The sequence below is a fragment of the Sciurus vulgaris genome (assembly GCF_902686455.1).
Source record: "Sciurus vulgaris genome assembly, chromosome: 6".
NCBI lineage: Eukaryota > Metazoa > Chordata > Mammalia > Rodentia > Sciuridae > Sciurus > Sciurus vulgaris.
The window spans coordinates 74,659,130-74,681,333 of NC_136466.1; the positions used below are offsets into that span (position 1 = coordinate 74,659,130).

The 22,204-nt window shown below is 37.8% G+C and overlaps 1 long non-coding RNA gene across 1 annotated transcript in view; it reads left to right on the top strand.

Annotated features, from left to right (window-relative positions):
- LOC306663162 overlaps positions 1 to 18,297 on the top strand; it is a 78,497-nt gene extending 60,200 nt beyond the window's left edge. Inside the window, exons 3-4 of the long non-coding RNA XR_013764382.1 lie at positions 7,067 to 7,162; positions 18,229 to 18,297. This is a non-coding gene — a long non-coding RNA (uncharacterized lncRNA). The remainder of the gene's footprint in view (positions 1 to 7,066; positions 7,163 to 18,228) is intronic.
- Positions 18,298 to 22,204: the final 3,907 nt, after the last annotated feature.

The following is a 22,204-nucleotide window of genomic DNA, read 5'->3' on the forward strand; positions in this document are numbered from 1 at the left end:
CCATCTCTACCCACTCAATTATAAACTCCACTTAGGCAAGAACCTTATTTGCCTTACAAACCATTGTGTATTCTATTGTTGCATAACAAATCACAGCCAAATTTAGGAGCTTAAAACAGTAAACATCTATCATCTTACAGTTTCTGTGGGTCAGGATCTGGGTGTGGTCTAGCTGAGTGCCTCTGGCTTCAGATCTCTCCTGAGGTTGTAGACAGGCTGGGCTGAAGGTTTTACTTGCATGCTCACTCCTGTGGTTGTTGGCAGGCTTAGAAATCTGCTTTTGAGTTAATTCATGTGGGCCAAAGCTGCCTCCCTATCCACAGCTGGTTTTCCCCTAGGGTGAGAGAGGGCATCCAAGACAGAAACCACAGTATTTTCATAATCCAGTATTGGAAGTGACATCACATAATTTTTGACATGTCTACTCATTAGAGGAGAATCACTAGGTCAAACCCACACTCAAGGAGAGGGGATTACACAAAGGTGAACACCAGGGGGAGATCACTGGGGAATGAGAGGCTGCCTACCGTCAGCTGTAACCCCGGGATTTAGCATAGTGTCTGGCACATTGTAGGTACTCGGTAAATACTTGTTGAATTACATTAATGACCACGAAGTGCCTAGGGGTTCAGCCTGTGTTCTGAGCAGAAGAGGGATTATTTACTTTAGAAGACTTTTAAAACTGTTTTTTTTTTTTTCATGGCTCCTCTAGTTCTTGACTATTTCAGTAGTTGGTATAAGCCTACATGGAAAGGAAAATATTAATTTCTTCTGTGGTATAAGAGAACTTGTTGCTGGTGCTTAAAGTAAGAAATTGGGTCAATATGTTAGTCCTGGGCTGTGATGTATTCCTTCAGGGGAAATAAAAAGAATTTCCTATTTCACTCATTGTTTTTCTTACATAAAATTTCATCATGTAGATAGAGTACAGTCTTGTGGGACCACTGTTCTCTCCTGATATCTTTGTTTGACTTCCCTAGGGCAAGGAGCATATTGAGTAGTCTGAGTGGCCTTATTTGTTCTAAGATACAATTATTCCAAATGTATTAATATTATCTGTAATAATTTTAATTATCTTCTTAAAATGTAATGTGCTTAACTTATTTTACTATATAGAACTGCCTTATTTCTATACTGTAATACTATTTTAAGTGTTTTGAAGAAAATTATAGCTAGTCTTAACATTTAACTACTATATAATATTACAGGGCTGTATATTTTGGTCAATTGTTAGTGTGAGTCAGTCTTTAATATTGTTTTCTTCAATGAAACTTGGCTTGGAGTATGACAACAAGGAGCCTTGTTGTTTTGAGTGGCGAATAGTATATGGAAATCAAGATCTGGGTGGCCAGAGATGCTTAATAACTACTGGCATGTCATTGAATTTTGACCCTCTTTTTTTTTTTTTTTTTTTGAATTTTGACCCTCTTAGAGTCTGAGGTAGGTCACACACACACACACACACACACACACACACGCCTACCACACATTTTTGAAAGATTGATTTCATTCTAGCAAAAGTTTCAGATTTTATATTTAATTATAACTGAAAATGAAAGGCAGTTTGTTGATCTTGTGATTATAGTTTAGTAAAATGCATGTAAAAAGAGCCATTGAATACCTTTAACCAAGTGTAGGATATGAATCCCTTGAATGATGTATCTGTGCTTTAATAATTTAATAAATGATCTGTTTGTGACCTAGGGTCACTAAGTAACGAAGAAGTGAAGAGGGCCCTTCAGTGTTAATCAATAAGAACAAAGTCTTGCATACATTTGTCTTATGTGTCTATTTTGGTATGTGTTGGTGAAATAGATTTGGAGCTATTAACCCATTTTACAGAGGAAAATCAGAAGTTTCCCTTAAGATATTTGTTATAGTCATAATAGGACATGACTTTTTTTTCTCTCATTCCATTTGTATTCCACAGTTTCCACTACTTTGTGAGCAGTACAGTTTCCAGGGAAAAGCATACCATTTTTTTTTCCTGTTTTAATTTTTTTTAATTGTAAACAAATGGGATACATGTTGTTTCTCTGTTTGTACATGGCGTAAAGGCATACCATTTGTGTAATCATAAATTTACATAGGGTAATGTTGTTTGATTCATTCTGTTTTTTTCCCTTCCCCCCACCCCTCGCACCCCTCTTTTCCCTCTATACAGTCCTTCCTTCCTTCATTCTTGCCCCCCTCCCTAACCCTAACTCTAACCCTAACACTAACTCCTCCCTCCCCCCATTATGTGTCATCATCATCCACTTATTAGCGATATCATTCGTCCTTTGGTTTTTTGAGATTGGCTTATCTCACTTAGCATGATATTCTCCAGTTTCATCCATTTGCCTGCAAATGCCATAATTTTATTCTTCTTTATGGCTGAATAATATTCCATTGTATATATATACCACAGTTTCTTTATCCATTCATCAATTGAAGGACATCTAGGTTGGTTCCACAGTCTGGCTATTGTGAATTGAGCAGCTATGAACATTGATGTGGCTGTATCTCTGTAGTATGCTGATTTTAAGTCCTTTGGGTATAGGGCAAGGAGTAGGATAGCTGGGTCAAATGGTGGGTCCATTCCAGGTTTTCTAAGGAATCTCCACACTGCTTTCCAGAGTGGCTGCACTAATTTGCAGCCCCACCAGCAATGTATGAGTGTACCTTTCTCCCCACATCCTCGCCAACACCTGTTGTTGCTCGTATTCTTGATAATTGCCATTCTAATTGGGGTGAGATGGAATCTTAGGGTGGTTTTGATTTGCATTTCTCTTATTACTAGAGATGTTGAACATTTTTCCATATGTTTGTTGATTGCTTGTAGATCTTCTTCTGTGAAGTGTCTATTCATTTCCTTAGCCCATTTGTTGACTGGACTATTTGAATTCTTGGAGTAGAGTTTTTTGAGTTCTTTATAGATTCTGGAGATTAGTGCTCTATCTGAAGTATGATTGGCAAAGATATTCTCCCACTCTGTAGGCTCTTTCTTCGCATTGCTGATAGTTTCCTTTGCTGAGAGAAAGCTTTTTAGTTTGAATCTATCCCAGTGGTTGATTCTAGCTTTTATTTCTTGTGCTATGGGAGTCCTGTTAAGGAAGTCTGGTCCTAGACCAACAAGGTGAAGATTTGGACCTACTTTTTCTTCTATAATCTGCAGGGTCTCTGGTCTGATTCCGAGGTCCTTAATCCATTTTGAGTTTAGTTTCGTGCATGGTGAGAGATATGGGTTTAGTTTCATTCTGTTGCATATGGATTTCCAATTCTCCCAGCACCATTTGTTGAAGAGGCTATCTTTTCTCCATTGCATATTTTTGGCCCCTTTGTCTAGTATGAGAAAATTGTATTTATTTGGGTTTGTGTCCGTGTCCTCTATTCTGTACCATTGATCTACCTGTCTGTTTTGGTACCAATACCATGCCGTTTTTGTTACTATTGCTTTGTAGTAGAGTTGAAGATCTGGTATTGCAATACCCCCTGTTTCACTCTTCCTGCTAAGTATTGCTTTAGCTATTCTGGGTTTCTTATTCTTCCAGATGAATTTCATAATTGCTTGCTCTATTTCTGTAAGGTACGTCATTGGGATTTTAATTGGAATTGCATTGAATTTGTATAGCACTTTAGGTAGTATGGCCATTTTGACAATATTAATTCTTCCTATCCAAGAACATGGAAGATCTTTCCATCTTCTAAGGTGTTCTTTAATTTCTTTCTTTAGTGTTGTATAGTTCTCATTGTAGAGGTCTTTCACCTCTTTTGTGAGATTGATTCCCAAGTATTTTATTTTTTTCGAGGCTATTGTGAATGGGGTAGTTTTCCTAATTTCTTTTTCTGAAGATTCATCACTTAGGTATAAAAATGCGTTGGATTTATGGGCATTGATCTTGTAACCTGCTACTTTACTGAATTCACTTATGAGTTCTAAGAGTTTTCTGGTGGAATTTCCAGGTTCCTCTAAATATATAATCATGTCATCAGCGAACAGGGATAGTTTGAGTTCTTCTTTCCCAATTCGTATCCCTTTAATTTCTTTGGTTTGTCTAATTGCTCTGGCCAGAGTCTCAAGAACGATGTTGAATAGGAGTGGTGAAAGAGGGCATCCCTGCCTTGTTCCAGTTTTTAGGGGGAATGCTTTCAGTTTCTCACCATTTAGAATGATATTAGCCATGGGCTTAGCATAAATGGCCTTTACAATGTTAAGGAATGTTCCCACTATCCCTATTTTTTCTAGTGTTTTGAGCATGAAGGGGTGCTGTATTTTATCAAATGCTTTTTCTGCATCTATTGAAATAATCATGTGATTCTTGACTTTAAGTCTATTAATATGGTGAATTACGTTTATTGATTTCCTGATGTTGAACCAACCTTGCATCCCTGGGATGAAACCCACTTGATCATGGTGCACTATCTTTTTAATATGTTTTTGTATGCGATTTGCTAAAATTTTGTTGAGAATTTTTGCGTCGATGTTCATTAAGGATATTGGTCTGAAATTTTCTTTCCTTGATGAGTCTCTGTCTGGTTTAGGTATCAGTGTGATATTGGCTTCATAGAATGAGTTTGGGAGGGTTCCCTCCTCTTCTATTTTATGGAATACTTTGAGAAGTATTGGAATGAGCTCTTCCTTAAAGGTTTTGTAGAACTTGGCTGAGAACCCATCTGGTCCCGGACTTTTCTTTGTTGGTAGGCTTTTGATGACTTCTTCTATTTCAGTACTTGAAATTGGTCTATTTAAATTGTTTATGTCCTCCTCATTCAGTTTAGGCAATTCATATGTCTCTAGAAAATATCACAACAGACAGGATGGAAATACAAAACATAATTAGAAGCTATTTTGAAAATCTATACTCCAACAAAATAGAAAATTTCGAAGACTGATCATCTTAATTATGTACATTCTGAACTCCTTTTCTTTCTTCTGCCATGCTGTCATTGGGTTGTATTGATGTAACATCTAGATTTGTTTGGGGCATTCTCTTACCTTGTTTTCTCATATTGTTCAGGTATCAGTGGATCGCTGAGATACTACAGATTTCCTCTATTACAATGTCCCTGAAGATTTCTAGTAAATCCCCTCTTAGCCTTCAGTAGGCTGAAGTCTTGGAGGAAGTTGATAGTGCGGTGCTCCACAAAGAAGCTGTCTCTCTAGGGGTGGTGGCCTTCAGATGGGGTATATTCCCTGTTAGTGGGCAGAGGTGCCTCCACTTGTTGACCAATGGTCATCCAAAGGGGAACTAGGGTGCGGGCTGAGGCAAGGCCTGTTTGGGACTGTGTCTCTGGTTTTACCGTCTGTGGGAAAACCTCACCGAGCAGGGAAGACTCACCCAGTGGGGAGGTCTCGCTGGTCAGTTCCCCTCCTAGGGGTTCCCCTCAATCTACAACTACCGCCTGGGCTGGGCTGCCTTCCTCTGTAACGTTCCCAGGGGCCCGGACCTACCTCCTGGGCCTGGGAGCCTCGCCCTTTGCAGACGAGTCTCCTTAGGCTGCCTCTCCTCAGAGAATCTGCCCACAGTCCTGGAACCTTTGCTCCACCCCTAAGCACGTCTCTGTGCGGCTCTTCCATCAAGAAGCCTCCTAGGTCCTGGGACCCTGCTCTGCACCTAATTGCCTGGCTATGTGGCCCCTCCTCTGAGCAGCCACCTGGAGCCCCGTACCATCCCTCCAAGACCCAGCGACCTGCCGCACGCCTCTTCCTCCAGACAGCTGCCTGGTGTTCCGGAGCGGTCATTAGGAGACCAAGCAACTCACTGCGCGCCTCCTCCTCCCGCCAACCGCCCATAGCCCTGGGCAGTCACTCCGAGTCCATGTGACCCGCCCCATTCCTCCTTCTCCTCTGGGCAGTCCCCGGGGTATTCAAGAGCGGTTGCTCTGAGTTGCTCTGAGTCCAAGCGACTCACCTCATGCCTCCTCCGGGCAGCCCCCCGGAGCTCTGGTGTGGCTGCTCGAGACCAAGCGACCCACCGCACTCCTCCTCCAGGCAGTCCCCCGGTGTTCAGGAGTGGTCATTTTGAGTCCAAAAAACTCACCACTCGCCTCTTCCTCTGAGCAACCTCCTGGAGCTCTAATGCAGTCACTCAAGTTCAAGCGACCCGCCGCACTCCTCCTCCTCCTCCGGGCCGGTCCCTGGTGTTCAGAAGCGGTAGCTCTGAGTCCAAACAGCTTGCTGCATAGCTCCTCCTCTGGCTATTGCCTGTAGCTCTGGCGCAGTCACTCCAAGTCCAAGTGACCCGCCATGTTCCTCCTCCTCCTCCTCAGGGCAGGCCCTGGTGTTCTGGAGTGGTGGCTTTTAGTCCAAACAGCTCACCGCGCAGCTCCTCCTCTGGCAACTGCCTGCAGCTCTGGTGCAGTTGCTCCGAGTCCAAGTGGCCGTGCTCCTCCTCCTCCTCCTCCGGGCAGGCCCCGGTGTTCAGGGGTGGTCGCTCTGAGTCCAAACAGCTCTCCTTGCAGCTCCTCCTCTGGGCAGCCCCCCGGAGCCCCAGTGGTTGCTCTGAGTCCAAGCACTGTGCTGAGCGGCCTCCTCTACGATGCTCCCAGTTGTCCAAGTTCACTGCTCCAATGGGGGGAGGGGTGTCTCCCCGGGCAGCTCTACTTCACAAAGTTCCCTGTGTTCCGGGACTACTGCCCCACCTGGGACGCCTCCCCAATGGGAGATACTCACCTGGCTGCTTTGAGTTAGTCCCAAGTGTCTCTATATCTCCTTTTTTGAATCCTGAGTCCTGGAGCAACATGAAATGCAGCCACCCTCTAGTCCACCATCTTGAAAACCCCCCAAAGCATACCATTTTAAGTAGCAAATACCTTTTACAATCTTTCTTTTGGTGACTGAATTGTGCTGCCACAGAGTCTACCTCACTGATGTCTCAGAGGCTACTGAGCAGGCAAAGTTGTAAAAAAATCCAATCATGAAATTTAGGGGCTTATGCATTTTTGGTATGTGCCTCAACAATGTATGTCAAGCCTAGGGTCTTCTGCATAGAATCAGGAATAGTCCTTTGTTTTCTTTCCAGGGACAGTCCCTGGTTACTCATTAGTCTGACTTACAATTATGTGTTCTAATTCTAACCTATAGGTGGCGCTTGGTGTCAAGTCGTGGGAAGTGCTCTGTGGAGTTGGCAATTGTTTGGAAGTCAGCCTTTTGGCTCCATACAAGTGAGAGATGGCATATGTGAGTGATAATTCATCTCATACACATAGGCTTCTTAGAGAACTGAAAATACTGTGAATCTACATGTACTCCTTTTTCAGTGAAGGATTAGTTCAGGATAAAGTTGTGGGAGAATTCTTTCTATTCCTGTGGAGTGGGTTTGGGCAGCCCACCTGGTGCAAAGTTAGCTTACTGTAGAAAAAGGAAAATATTTTTGAAAGTCTTGTATTTAGAACTTAAGGTTTACTCAATTGAAAAATTTAAGTAAAAATGGGAAGAGAATAAGATGCAAGAGGGTGAGAGAGGAATCCAGGGGGTGTATAAAAGAGTAGATATATTTACAGCTTTCTTTATGAAAGTAAATGTGCAATCACCAAATATTCTTAAAACACTTTAAGTTCTTTATTCAAAAGAAGGAGGAAAACATACTTGAATCATGTTTGCACAGTGCGTAAGTATACATTATATACTTGCTAAGTATACATGGTAAGTATACATTATATCTTCATCAGGTATCATTCAAAGATACTTTTAGAATTGGGGATCTGTCATTTTTATATTTCATTTCTTTTTTTTCCTTTAAAGTTGAATAATGTTAGCCCCTCATTTTGTTCATCTTTTTTTATACCTTTATTTTTTATTTATTTACTTTTTTATGTGGTGTTGAGGATTGAACCCAGTGCCTCATATATGCTAGGCAAGTCATAATTGCAGCCTATTTTTCATTTCTTTTTGGTTATATTTCACTGTGAGTTGAGAAGAAGTGATTGACTATTTTTTTTATTGTAAACAAATGGGATACATGTGGTTTCTCTGTTTGTACATGGAGTCAAAGCATACCATTTGTGTAATCATAAATTTACATAGGGTAATGTTCTTTGATTCATTCTGTTATTTTTTTTCCTTCCCCACACCCCTCCCACCCCTCTTTTCCTCTATACAGTCCTTCCTTCCTTCATTCTTGCCACCCTCTTTAACCCTAACCCTAAACCTAACCCTAACCCTAACGCTAACCCCTCCCACCCCCCATTATATGTCCTCATCCGCTTATCAGGGGGATCATTCGCACATTGTTTTTTTGAGATTGGCTTATCTCACTTAGCATGATATTCTCCAATTTCATCCGTTTGCCTGCAAATGACATAATTTTATCATTCTTTATGGAGGAGTAATATTCCATTGTCTATATATGCCACAGTTTCTTTTATCCATTCATCAATTGAAGGACATCTAGGTTGGTTCCACAATCTTGCTATCGTGAATTGAGCAGCAATGAACATTGATATGACTGTATCTCTGTAGTATGCTGATTTTAAGTCCTTTGGGTATAGGCCAAGGAGTGGAATAGCTGTGTCAAATGGTGGTTCCATTCCAAGCTTTCTGAGGAATCTCCACACTGCTTGCCAGAGTGACTGCACTAATTTGCAACCCCACCAGAAATGTATGAGTGTACCTTTTTCCCCACATCCTCGCCAACACCTATTGTTGCTTGTGTTCTTGATGATCACCATTCTAATTGGGGTGAGATGGAATCTTAGGGTAGTTTTGATTTGCATTTCTCTTATTACTAGAGATGTTGAACATTTTTTCATATATCTGTTGATTGCTTGTACATCTTCTGTGAAGTGTCTGTTCATTTCCTTAGCCCATTTGTCGATTGGATTATTTGTATTCTTGGTGTAGAGTTTTTTGAGTTCTTTATGGATTCTGGAAATTAGTGCTCTATCTGAAGTATGAGTGGCAAAGATATTCTCCCACTCTGTAGGCTCTCTCTTCACATTACTGATAGTTTCCTTTGCTGAGAGAAAGCTTTTTAGTTTGAATCTATCCCAGTTGTTGATTCTTGCTTTTATTTCTTGGGCTATGGGAGTTCTGTTAAGGAAGTCTGATCCTAAGCCAACAAGTTGAAGGTTTGGACCTACTTTTTCTTCTATAAGATGCAGGGTCTCTGGTCTGATTCCGAGGTCCTTGATCCATTTTGAGTTGAGTTTTGAGCAGGGTGAGAGATAGGGGTTTAGTTTCATTCTGTTGCATATGGATTTCCAGTTTTCCCAGCACCATTTGTTGAAGAGGCTATCTTTTCTCCATTGCATATTTTTGGCCCCTTTGTTTAGTATGAGAAAATTGTATTGATTTGGGTTTGTGTCCATGTCCTCTATTCTGTACCATTGATCTACCTGTCTGTTTTGGTACCAATACCATGCCGTTTTTGTTACTATTGCTTTGTAGTAGAGTTGAAGATCTGGTATTGCTTCATTACCCCCTGCTTTGCTCTTTCTACTGAGGATTGCTTTAGCTATTCTGGGTTTCTTATTCTTCCAGGTGAATTTCATAATTGCTTGCTCTATTTCTGTAAGGTACTTCATTGGGATTTTAATTGGAATTGCATTGAATCTGTATAACACTTTTGGTAGTATGGCCATTTTGACAATATTAATTCTTCCTATCCAAGAACATGGGAGATCTTTCCATCTTCTAAGGTGTTCTTTAATTTCTTTCTTTAGTGTTCTGTAGTTCTCATTGTAGAGGTCTTTCACCTCTTTTGTGAGATTGATGCCCAAATATTTTATTTTTTTCGATGCTATTGTGAATGGGGAAGTTTTCCTAACTTCTCTTTCTGAAGATTCATAACTTATGTATAAAAATGCATTGGATTTATGAGCATTGATCTTGTAACCTGCTACTTTAGTGAATTCACTTATGAGTTCTAAAAGTTTTCTGGTGGAATTTCCAGGTTCCTCTAAATATATAATCATGTCATCAGCGAAAAGGGATATTTTGAGTTCTTCTTTTCCTATTTGTATCCTTTTAATTTCTTTGGTTTGTCTAATTGCTCTGGCTAGAGTCTCAAGAACAATGTTGAATAGAAGTGGTGAAAGAAGGCATCCCTGCCTTGTTCCAGTTTTTATGGGGAATGCTTTCAGTTTTTCACCATTTAGAATGATATTGGCCATGGGCTTAGCGTAGATGGCCTTTACAATGTTAAGGAATGTTCCCACTACCCAATTTTTTCTAGTGTTTTGAGCATGAAGGGGTGCTGTATTTTATCGAAAGCTTTTTCTGCATCTATTGAAATAATCATGTGATTCTTAACTTTTAGTCTGTTGATATGGTGAATGACATTTATTGATTTCCAGATGTTGAACCAACCTTGCATCCCTGGGATAAAACCCACTTGATTGTGGTGCACTATCTTTTTAATATATTTTTGTATGCAATTTACTAAAATTTTGTTGAGAATTTTTGTGTCGATGTTCATTAAAGATATTGGTCTGAAATTTTCTTTCCTTCATATGTCTCTGTCTGGTTTAGGTATCAGGGTGATATTGGCTTCATAGAATGAGTTTGGGAGGGTTCCCTTCTCTTCTATTTTATGGAATACTTTGAGGAGTATTGGAATGAGCTTTTCATTAAAGGTTTTGTAGAACTCGGCTGAGAACCCATCTGGTCCCGGACTTTTCTTTGATGGTAGGCTTTTGATGACCTCTTCAATTTCAGTACTTGAAATTGGTCTATTTAAATTGTGTATGTCCTCCTTGTTCAGTTTAGGTAATTCATATGTCTCTGGAAACTTGTTGATGTCTTCGAGGTTTTCTGTTTTGTTGGAGTATAGATTTTCAAAATAGCTTCTAATTGTGTTTTGTATTTCACTCGTGTCTGTTGTGATATTTCCTTGTTCATTCCGAATTTTAGTAATTTGAGTTTTCTCCCTCTTTCTCTTTGTTAGTGTGGCAAAGGGTTTATCAATTTTGTTTATTTTTTCAAAGAACCAACTATTGTTTATTTTTTCAAAGAACCAACTATTTATTTTGTTAATTTTTCCGATGGTTTCTTTTGTTTCAATTTCATTGATTTCGGCTCTGATTTTAACTATTTCCTGTCTTCTACTCCTTTTGGTGTTGGTCTGCTCTTCTTTTTCTAGGGCTTTCAGCTGTAGTGTTAAGTCATTTATTTGTTGATTTCTACTTCTTTTATTGAATTCGCCCCATGAAATAAATCTTCCTCTAAGTACTGCTTTCTAATAGTGTCCCAGAGATTTTGATATGATGTGTCTTTGTTCTCGTTTACTTCTAAGAATTTTTTAACTTCCCTCCTGATGTCTCCTATTATCCATTCATCATATAATAGTGTATTATTTAATCTCCAGGTATTGGAGAAGTTTCTGTTTTTTATTCTGTCATTTATTTCTAATTTCAATCCATTATTATCTGATAGAGTACAAGGTAGTATCTCTATATTCTTGTATTTGCTAACAGTAACTTTGTGGCATAAAATATGGTCTGTTTTAGAGAAGGATCCATGTGCTGCTGAGAAGAAAGTGTATTCATTTTTTGTTGGATAGTATATTCTATATATGTCCGTTAAGTCTAAATTGTTGATTGTATTATTGAGATCTATGGTTTCTTTATTCAATTTTTGTTTGGAGGATCTGTCCAGTGGTGAGAGAGGCGTGTTAAAATCACCTAGTATTATTGTGTTATGGTCTATTTGATTTCTGTAATTGAAAAGGATTTGTTTGACGTACATGGATGAGCCAATGTTCGGGGCATAGATATTTATGATTGTTATATCTTGCTGATTTATGCTTCCCTTAAGCAGTATGTAATGTCCTTCTTTATCCCTTCTGACTAGTTTTGGCTTGAAGTCCACATTATCTGAAATGAGGATGGATACTCTAGCTTTTTTGCTGTGTCCATGTGCATGGTATTTTTTTCCCCATCCTTTCACCTTTAGTCTGTGGGTATCTCTTTCTATGAGATGCATCTCTTGCAGCCAGCAAATTGTTGGATCTTTCTTTTTGATCCAATCTGCCAGTCTATGTCTTTTGATTGAAGAGTTCAGGCCATTAACATTCAGGGTTATCATTGTGATATGATTTGTATTCCCAGTCATTTGACTCATTTCGTTTTTTGACGTGATTTGGTTTCTCATTTATTTGACAATTCCTTTAGGCTAGTTCCTCCTGTTGCTGATTTGCATTGTTGTTTTTTATCTCTTCCTCATGGAATATTTTGCTGATAATGTTCTGTAATGCCAGCTTTCTTTTTGTAAATTCCTTTAGCTTTTGTTTATCATGGAAGGATCTTATTTCATCATCAAATCTGAAAGTAAGTTTTGCTGGGTATAGGATTCTTGGTTGGCATCCGTTTTCTTTCAGGGCTTGGTAAATGTTGTTCCAGGCCCTTCCAGCTTTTAGGGTCTGGATTGAAAAATCTGATGATATTCTTATTGGTTTCCCCCTGAATGTAATTTGATTCTTTTCTCTTGTGGCCTTTAAAATTCTGTCTTTATTTTGTATGTTAGGTATTTTCATTATAATGTGCCTTGGTGTGGGTCTGTTGTAATTTTGTATATTTGGAGTCCTATAAGCCTCTTGTACTTGGTTTTCCATTTATTCTTCAGATTTGGGAAATTTTCTGATATTATTTCATTGAATAGATTGTTCATTCCTTTGGTTTTTTTCTCTAAGCCTTCCTCAATTCCAATAATTCTTAAATTTGGCCTTTTCATGATATCCCATAATTCTTGTAGATTCTGTTCATGATTTCTTACCATCTTCTCTGTTTGGTCACCTTTGTTTTCAAGATTAAATATTTTTTCTTCAATATCTGAAGTTCTGTCTTCCAGGTGTTCTATCCTATTGGTTATGCTTTCTATGGAGTTTTTAACTTGGTTTATTGTTTCCTTCATTTCAAGGATTTCTGTTTGTTTGTTTTTTTTTTCAGTAACTCTAACGCTTTATTGAAATGATCTCTTCCTTCCTGTATTTGCTCTTTTAACTATGAATTGGTGCGATCATTTAATGCCTTCATTTGCTCTTTCATCTCCTCCTTCAATGCATGCATTTGCTCTTTCATCTCCTTGTTTGCTTCCCTGATTGTTTTAATTATGTACATTCTGAACTCCCTTTCTAACATTTCTTCTGCTGTGCTGTTATTGGGTTTTATTGATATAGTATCTAGGTTTGTTTGGGACATTTTCTTCTCTTGTTTTCTCATATTGGTCAAATGTCAGTGGGACTCTGAGATATTGCAGATTTCCTCTATTGGCTTATAGTGTCCCTGTAGATTTCCAGTATATCACCTCCAGCCTTCAGTAGCCTGAAGTCTTGGAGGAACTTGATAATGCAGTGCTTCTGAAGAAAGCTGCCCCTAGCAGCTACTGGTTCTAGGGCTTGGAGCTGGCTCTGTGTGGAAAGGGTCTCCCTGGGCGGTCTGCTCTGAGAAGCTGGCAATGAATGGAGTCTACCGCCGAGGGGAGCAGGGCTGCTTGGGGAAGTCCCTGGCTGCCCCGTCCTGGTCCCTGAAGGTGCCTGAGGGCCAGAGCTCGCCGCTGGCTCCAGGACTTGGAGCTGGTTCTGTGAAGAAAGGCTCTCACTGGGGGGCCTGCTCCAAGAAGCTGGCTGTGTGGAAGGAGCCTGCCGCCGGAGGGAGCAGGGCTACCTGGGGAAGACTCTAGCTGCCCTGCCCTGCTCTGAGAAGCCGCCCCTGTCCGGGCCTACCACCCGGGCCGAGCTTCACCCGGTAGGGGAGACTCACACAGTGGCTCTATTTTAGTCCGAGTCTCTCAGTGCCTCCCCTTCTTGAATCCTGGGTTCTGGAGCGACAGGAGATGCAGTCACCCTCTAGTCTGCCATCTTGGATTGCCATGATTGACTTTTATGTATAACTCAGAGTAATTTATTCTATTTCATTCTCCATGTTGTATACACAAGAGCATGTTTCTGCTGTGGCCACTGCATCAAATATCTTCATGATTTTACAGATGACCTTTCTTTACATTGAAAGCACTGATTAGGGGTTTTCACTGATTAGTGCATACCTGTCTGCAAAGGTATGACATACATACAAAGAATTTTATTATCAAATATTGTTACTATATAAGATTTCCTATTTATTCCACAACTTGAGTAAGTAAGAAACAGTTATATCCCCTTTGTTTTTCTGAGTCAGATTTTCTCCAGGCTCCCTTTCAAGGTGGGCTGCTTAGAAATTCAATTACAATCATCATGAAGGTTCTTTCCCTACCTCTCTGAGCACCCAAATGTTCTAGGGTCCTCCACAGTCCCGATTGTTATGTTCCTCTGGTATTCAGTTTTGATTCCTGACTCATTTCTTAAGCCACATATCAGCATTGTCACTTCTGTGCTAAAACAGGGCATAGGATCTTTCCCCAGGGCACCCAAGGACATGTTCTTAGTATTCTATGCTCATCTCTCCTCCACAGGTCACCTTTAAGGTACATCAGAGAGCCAGCTGCCTTTTGGGGCGGGGCCATGTGCCTACATTCTTTGGAGATGAGCTGTGGTCCTCCCACTCTTCAGAGAACTTCTCCTACTCCCCTCACCCCAAACCCTCACCTCCCTCTTTTCTTTCTCTGAGATAACCCAGTGGTTCTTTCTATGACTTTTATGTTTTTGAACATGAAAACCAGGAAAAGGTGTCATTCCAGTAGTTTTTGTTTTATATTTACACTTAAAAGCACTTGAGGCAAGTCAAGGGAAAAATGCAAGCTTAGAAACCCTCTTGGGATTAAGCAGGGAAAAACACCTGTGTTCAGGAGAATAAAAAATACATATTGTTCTCATAAATTTTTCAGTCTCGTATTATTTTTTTTATTCCTTGGAAGATTAAAAACAAAAGACATATTGATGATTAGTATTTAATGGTTAGTAGACATTCCCTCAAAATATATTAGGAATCTAAGATAAATGTGGTCTTGTCACCCTAACCAGACAAAAGTTTTACTTATATAACTTCTTTTCTAAAGAAAGAAAGCTGAGTCAATAAATCTGCCCCAGGCAGAAATAAGGGAATGAGAGGAAGCCTCATTGTAGTATGCTGCTTTGTAGAAGCAGGACCATCAGAAGTGGACCCAATCTGCTGGAGAGGAACCTGGTGGGACTATGGTGGAATTAGGCAGAAAACAAAAAAATGTTTAGCTCTTTACTATAGGCCTGCACAACTGTGTGACATCTCTACACTCCATTTGGGCAGTTCTTCCGGTTTCCATTAACATGTGTCTGCAGGAAGTGACATCCATGGAAAACCCAAGAGAAAAATCTACCCTTCAAAGGAATCTAAGGACTTTATGAGACAATCATTTAAAAAAATGTCAGATGACTTCTAACACTTCTGGGAAATCTGTAGGAGATAGCTATTATCTTAACAACTACATAAGGCACGCTGAGTTAAATCTGTGCATTAATTCCGTGTTTGTGTGTGTGTGTGTGTGTGTGTGTATGTGTGTGTGTGTGTGGTGCTGAAGTTCAAACTCAGGGCCTCAAGCACGCAAGGCCAGCACTCTTCCACTGAGTCCCAAGCTCAGCTCTGTGCCTTAATTCTAAGTGTCTTTGACATATCATACTATTACTCCATTACTAAATTGGAGAAACAGAAGTCTGGAGCTTAATAATTTTCTCTTGATTATTAATTTCTGTTTTTACAGAAAAGCATGAAAACTTTTGAGTAAAACCTGAGACCCAGTAATTATGTAGAGATTGTTTACACATATCTAAAAAAAATATTACCATAAGCCTAAGGAATGAGAACTCCTTATCACATAATTCCTCATTTTCTCTGTAAGAGTATACATTATTTAAGGAATGAATTCTTGTTACTGATACTGTGTCCAACCCCTGTTGGACTTTCCTCATGGGACGGGATTCCAACTTTGCTTACTAGAAAAAATACAGTTTTTCTCCTTATCACAGGCAAAGTGTATTTATCTTCCAAGACTTGTGATCTCAAGACTTGACCAACCCAGGACTACTCCAATGTTGCCAATTAGTTGCTTTACATGGTTAAACTATTTTACAATATAAAACTGAAACTGGACCTAGGACATTAAGAAATCTCCAATTCATTGATTTCTTCAAAATTCCTTGTAGTGCCTTTTAAAATATACAAATGTCTAAGCCTCATTAAATCAGAATCTCCTCAGAGATGATACCACATAAAACCATCAACCAACCACTGAAGAAACTAAATGGGGTTATTATGGCTTTGTTTTCCTTTAGACTTTAAACATCTGATCAGAGAATTTTGAAAAGGGAAAACTGCCTTAGAATAAAGAGAGTTTAAAGGTTTTCTATTTGACAACTGGTTTCTATTATGAACAGAAGGTCTTGAATAGTATTAGGAGGCTCTAGGAAGGTTTATATGGCCAACTGAAATGGAAGTCCTGATGTACTCAATCAGATTCTTTTAACCCGTGAGCCACACTGTGGGACCATGTGGACTTAAATATCACCACTGTAATATTTAAGGAATGTTTTTTGTAATGTTTAGAATTTACTCACCTGCCTAAGTTTCAGATGTCAAGAGAATTTTTTTCTACTTAACTTTTTTTTTAAAAATAAGATTTGGGTAAGATAAAGTACAGAATGAAGATTAAAATATTGATCATATCTATTTCTACAAAGCACAGGCCTTTTCACAGCAAAATGTTTTTAATGTTAAAAATTAAAGACTTTATAATATAAGCAAATTGTTAATTATGACATTTTCCCCCTTTTGAGTGAGTAATAGAGTCAGAAAAGAAGTACTTCATTCAATCTTACCTATTTGAATTCTACAAATGGAAATATTCTTTGTGTTTCTGTGAGTCCATTAGGCTATTCAGTAATATGATTTTGAAATTACTCTATTCATGCTATTTTATACAATTTATTAATTTTTATGCTGTGGACCTTTCAGAGTATTATGCAAGTTCATTTTTCTGTTGTTCTGTTGGTGGATATTTAGGTTATTTCCAACAATACAGACACTATTGCTATGAACTTTCTTTTTAAAACCTTTGCTGATAAATAATTTACATACCATAAAGTTCATTCGTTCAAAATGTATATACGGTAATGGTTTTGCAAAACTGTGCAACCATCACCAAAATTTAATTTAAGAACATTTCCCCACTCTGTACCAATTAATATTCACTCCCCCACTTCCCCTTTGACTCTCTCCAAGTGCCTAATCTACTTTCCATCTCTACAGATCTGACTGTTCTAGACATTTTATATAAATACAATCATATAATATATGGCCTTTGTGTCTGACTTTTTCATTTAGCATAATGTTTTCAAAGTCTGTCCTTGTTGTTGTACGTGTCAGTACTTTATTCCTTTTTATTGACAACTGATATTCCATTGTTTTGGATACACCACATTTGTAGATCCTTTCATGGAGTGATGGACATTTGAATTGTTTCTGCTTTATGGCTGTTATGAATAATGTTGCTCTTCAAATACAAATTTTTGTGTGGACATAGTTTTTATAAGTTTCATACACAGATAACTAGCAGTGGAATTGCTGGGTCTTATGATAACTTCATACATAGTATGTTGAGGAACTTTGAAACTGTTTTTCCAAAGTGACTGTACCATTTTATATTCCTACTAGCCATGTATGAAAGCTACAGTTTCTCTACCAACTGTTTTAATAATGACCATCCTAATGGCATGAATTGATGTCTCATTGCATTTACCTAATGACTAATGATGTTGAACATCTTTTCATATTTTTATTGGCCATTTATATATCTTTATTGAGAAATGTCTATTCAAACCCTTTGGCCATTTAAAAGTTTGACCATTTGTCCTTATATTATTTAGTTATAAGAATTCTTTCTCTATTCTGGATATAAGTCCCTTATCAGTTATATAATTTGCAAATATTTTCTTTTATTTTCTGGATTGTGTCTTTTACTTTCTTGATGAAGTCCTTATATTCTGGTAAATTGTAATTTCTTACTTTTCTTTGGTTGCTTGTGTTGCTACTGTCTAATTCGGACTCTCAGAAATTTATTCCTAGGTTTTCTTCTGAAATGATAGAAACTTAGTTCTTATGTCAACTAGTTATATAACTCACATCACCTTTCTTAGAAGGACTAAAATAGGGCCTGTGCAGTTCCAAAATTCTAAGGATTCTAATGTCTTTTCTGATGCTAAACAATTAAAGGAGGAAATGTCTCAAGATTACCATGTCAATAACACCGTTAGTTTGCATAGTGCTATATAGTTTAACAAGTATTTGTACATGAACTATCTTATATAATGTCTTTACTTCTCCTTGTCTTTTGCTTTTTTACAGATTAAACAGATCAAGAACCTAGATGCTCTTCAACAGATGAATGGATAAAGAAACTGTGGTATATATATACAATGGAATATTATTCAACCATAAAGAAGAATAAAATTATGCATTTGCAGGTAAATGGATGGAATTGGAGAATATCATGCTAAGTGAAATAAACCAATCCCTCCAAACCAAAGGATAAATGTTTTCCCTGATAAGTAGATGATGATACATAATGGGGGTGGGGAGTGGGGGGTAAGAGAAGAATGGAGGAACTAAGAATGGAGGAACTTTTGATTACATAGAGGGAAATGAGAGGGGGGAGGCGGTGAGGGTATGAAAGATGTTGGAATGAGACAGACATCATTACCCTATGTACATGTATGATTACACGAATGGTATGAATCTGCATTGTGTACAACCATAGAAATGAAAAGTTGTACCCTGTTTGTGTACAATGAATCAAAATGCAGTTTGTAAAAATAAAAAAAAGAACTATATAAAAAAAAGAATAAATGAACTTCCCCCTTCCTGTTCATTATTTGGCTTTGCCCATTGTAAAAAAATAACATGTAATATATTTGTGATAATATACTAATACCTCTAAAAATGAAGTTATTTTCCATCTTTAGTGGAATTTGGGAAATGAAAATATTTTAGAGACAGTAATTGCTAATTGTAGTAAACTTTTGAAGAATTTATTATACTGAACTAATTTGAATAAGTCCATGAAAATTTCACAAAGGATAGATTCATGAACATAGGTGAAATTTTTGTTATATTTATTTTTATTCCTAGATTGTAACTAAATAGAACTTGAAATATACCAATGGTCTGATTCATGATTCTGAAGATTCTTCTGATCCAATTAACAAATTAAAAATTCTAATCATTATTTCTTTGTAGTATGGTATGTCTTGCAGTCTACATTAAAGACAGTAAAAATCTCAAGGGAATGAAATTGAGAAAGCTCAGTAATAAATTGCCATAATGCACATGTAATATTCTGTAATGTTTCTAATAACCTCTAAGCTATAATTTTCTAATGGAATACAATGACTGTCAGAGACAAAATCAATACCTTGAAAGTACACACTGATGTTCTGTGAAATTAGAAATTGACCTTTTTTCCTTTATCCAATAAATACAAATTGGTTTAGATATTTGGAGCACATGCAGTATTTGAAATACAAATCTCATAAGTATCTCTGCTGAAAGTTACATTTTAAATGCTGAAAGTGTACCTTCTTCCTTATTCATAATAGATTAAAATATAAATAAAATTTGATCATATGTAATTATTAATCAAACATTTTAATATTTATAAATTGCAACTTGAACACAAATGATATTTTTCAAAACTTAGCATTTTACTATCAATTAAGAAGGTAACACTATTTTCTCCAACAATCCTTATGTTTAAAATCCACAGTGTTACTAACTTGGGAGTGATTATGCATATGAGATTTAGTTTATGGTAAGATTTTTTTTTACAAGGAACAAATTGTTGTCTATAAATCAAGCTCATTATATCAACTTTATAAACTATGAAAATGTTTTTACTTTTAAGATGTTTGGGATAAATTCATTGTTGAGATTGTTGAGTTAATTCAACCTGCCAATATTTATTCAGTTCTTACTATTTTTTAACCATTTTACCAGTTGTTCTTCTAGCTTGGATGTTTGAAAGGGAAGGTATATATAATCAGCATAAAATAGTACAGGCATTTCTAACCATAACTTGGGAGCTAGCTGAAGACTGACTTTGGATTGGTACATATTTGATACTTACAAGTGCTACTGTTAGTATTTCTACCACCAATTCTTTCCCATAATTGTGGTCACGGAAACAGTATAGTGTATGGTCAAGGGCATGGACCCTGGGGTTCACATGTGTTCAAATTCAACTCTGCTAGTTGCTAGTCATTGAACTTGGGTAAAGTATTATCTTTTTTTCTAATACCATTTTTCATTGGTAAGCTGGAGATAAGACTGTTCCCATGGGTCTTTTGAGAAGTTAAAATGCAATGTTGCATGAAAAGTACCAGAGCTATTCCCAGAGGGAAATAAAGCATAACTCCCAAAAGGTTTTTTCCTGCATCTTTTTATCTTTCTCTACTCCTCTGTGATGTTTAGCTTTGGGAAAATGAAAGGAAACATATTCTCCTCCAGGTTGTGGGAATGGTGGCTTGCAGTTAGGAAGGTTTTATGGTTAACTTGTATAAAGTGGTACTACTTAGAAAACAAAGTTGTATGGTTGTACTAGCTGTAATAGGAAAGGAAGTGGTACATGGACTCTCTGTGGGACCTTTCTTTGATATTCTTACTCACTTTGGTTGTAGCCACTTTCTTGGAGCCTGTAGTCTATGAATTTCTCTTTCCTGCTTAACTCCCTTGTTTGCTGAAGCATAACCTTCAAAAGGGCATGGTGCTTGGGACATCACCCAAAATACCCTTTTGTGTTTAATCGTTCTCTATTTCATTGTCACACTTGATTGATAGTTTGGCTTGGAACAGAATTTTAAGTAGAAAAAATATTTCCTCTTAGATTCTGAAGACTGTTTCCACTGCCTTCTAGTACTTGGTATTGCTGTTGTGAAGTTTGATACCATTCTCATAATCATTCTTTTGTATTAACAGATTTTTTTCTCTTTAGAAACTTTTAGGATCTCATTATCTGTGGCATTCTGAAATTCTGTATTGATGCATCTTCTTTCATTGTTCTGTTCACTTGGTTGGCTCTTTTAAACTGTAAATGCTTTTGGTTCTAAAAAAATGTATTATTTCTTTGAATTATTTCTCTCCACCATTCTCTCCTTTCTCTCATTTTGGTATTCTTATTTACTGGATATCCTGGATCAATGCAAAGGTTTGGTTTTTGTTTGTTTTTACTTTTTCTTTCATTTGTTTGACTTTATATTTTGGATGTTTTATGATAAGAGTCGATATCCAAGAACTCTTTCTTATCTTTAGATCATTATGTAGCCTCCTTATATTGTTTTACTAATATGATATCTTTTTTCTCACTGAGAAAATGAATTACACTTCATTTGAAGTCCCTCCCCCCCCCATCTTTTTCTTTCATGGTGATGGGAGGTTGAACAGAAAAGGATTAACTCTGGAAGGTCTGGGTTTCGAACCCTGTAAATTTTGAAGAAAGACCTGCTGTCAGGATTGGCCTTTGGCTGGCTCTTGGGTGATAAACTCTGAGCCCTTGGAATATTCTGCCTGGTAAGATTGATTTGGTAAGCTTGAGGCCTTGGGTTGCACCACAGCAGTTTGATCAGATAACTTAGGCTGATGATGTGATTTATAGGGAATACCTATTTTTGCCCTGGAGGAGGGAGTTGAAGTCTGAGTAGCTGAGGTCAGTGATGTAATTGCCTTGCCTATGTGACTGACTGTCCAATAAGATCTCTGATCTCAAGGTTCAGGTAAACTGTCCTGGTTAGTAATACTTTCATTGTGTCACCACTTCATTGCTGAGAGAATTAAATACATCCCCTTGTAACTATGCCAGGAAAGGACAGTACCTTTTTTCTCTTGGACTTTGCCCCATGTGCCTTTTCCCTTTGCTCGTTTTAATGTGTATCTTTTTATTGTAATAAAATATAACCATTAATTTGTCAGTTTTTCTGAGTCCTGTAAGACCTAGTGAATCATCCAGCCTGAGGATAGTTTGGGGAATCCCCAGCACATAAAGGATTATTGTCTCTTCATATTTTGTGTAAAGAACTAAATGCATATTGGGTCCTCAGAATATGAAGACAAGATTTGTTCATTTCATAATAGGGCAGTTGTTCTCATGGGGTTGTTCAACAGTCCCTGAGGTCTCAGAGAGCCTTGCAGGGAATTCATTAAGTTGAAATTGTTTTGTATTAATACCAGATTTTATTTGCCTCTTTCACTATGATAACATTTGCACTAATGGTACAAAACAGTGATGAATAAAACTGCTGAAGTCTTTACTGTGAACAAAGGAAGTGGCACT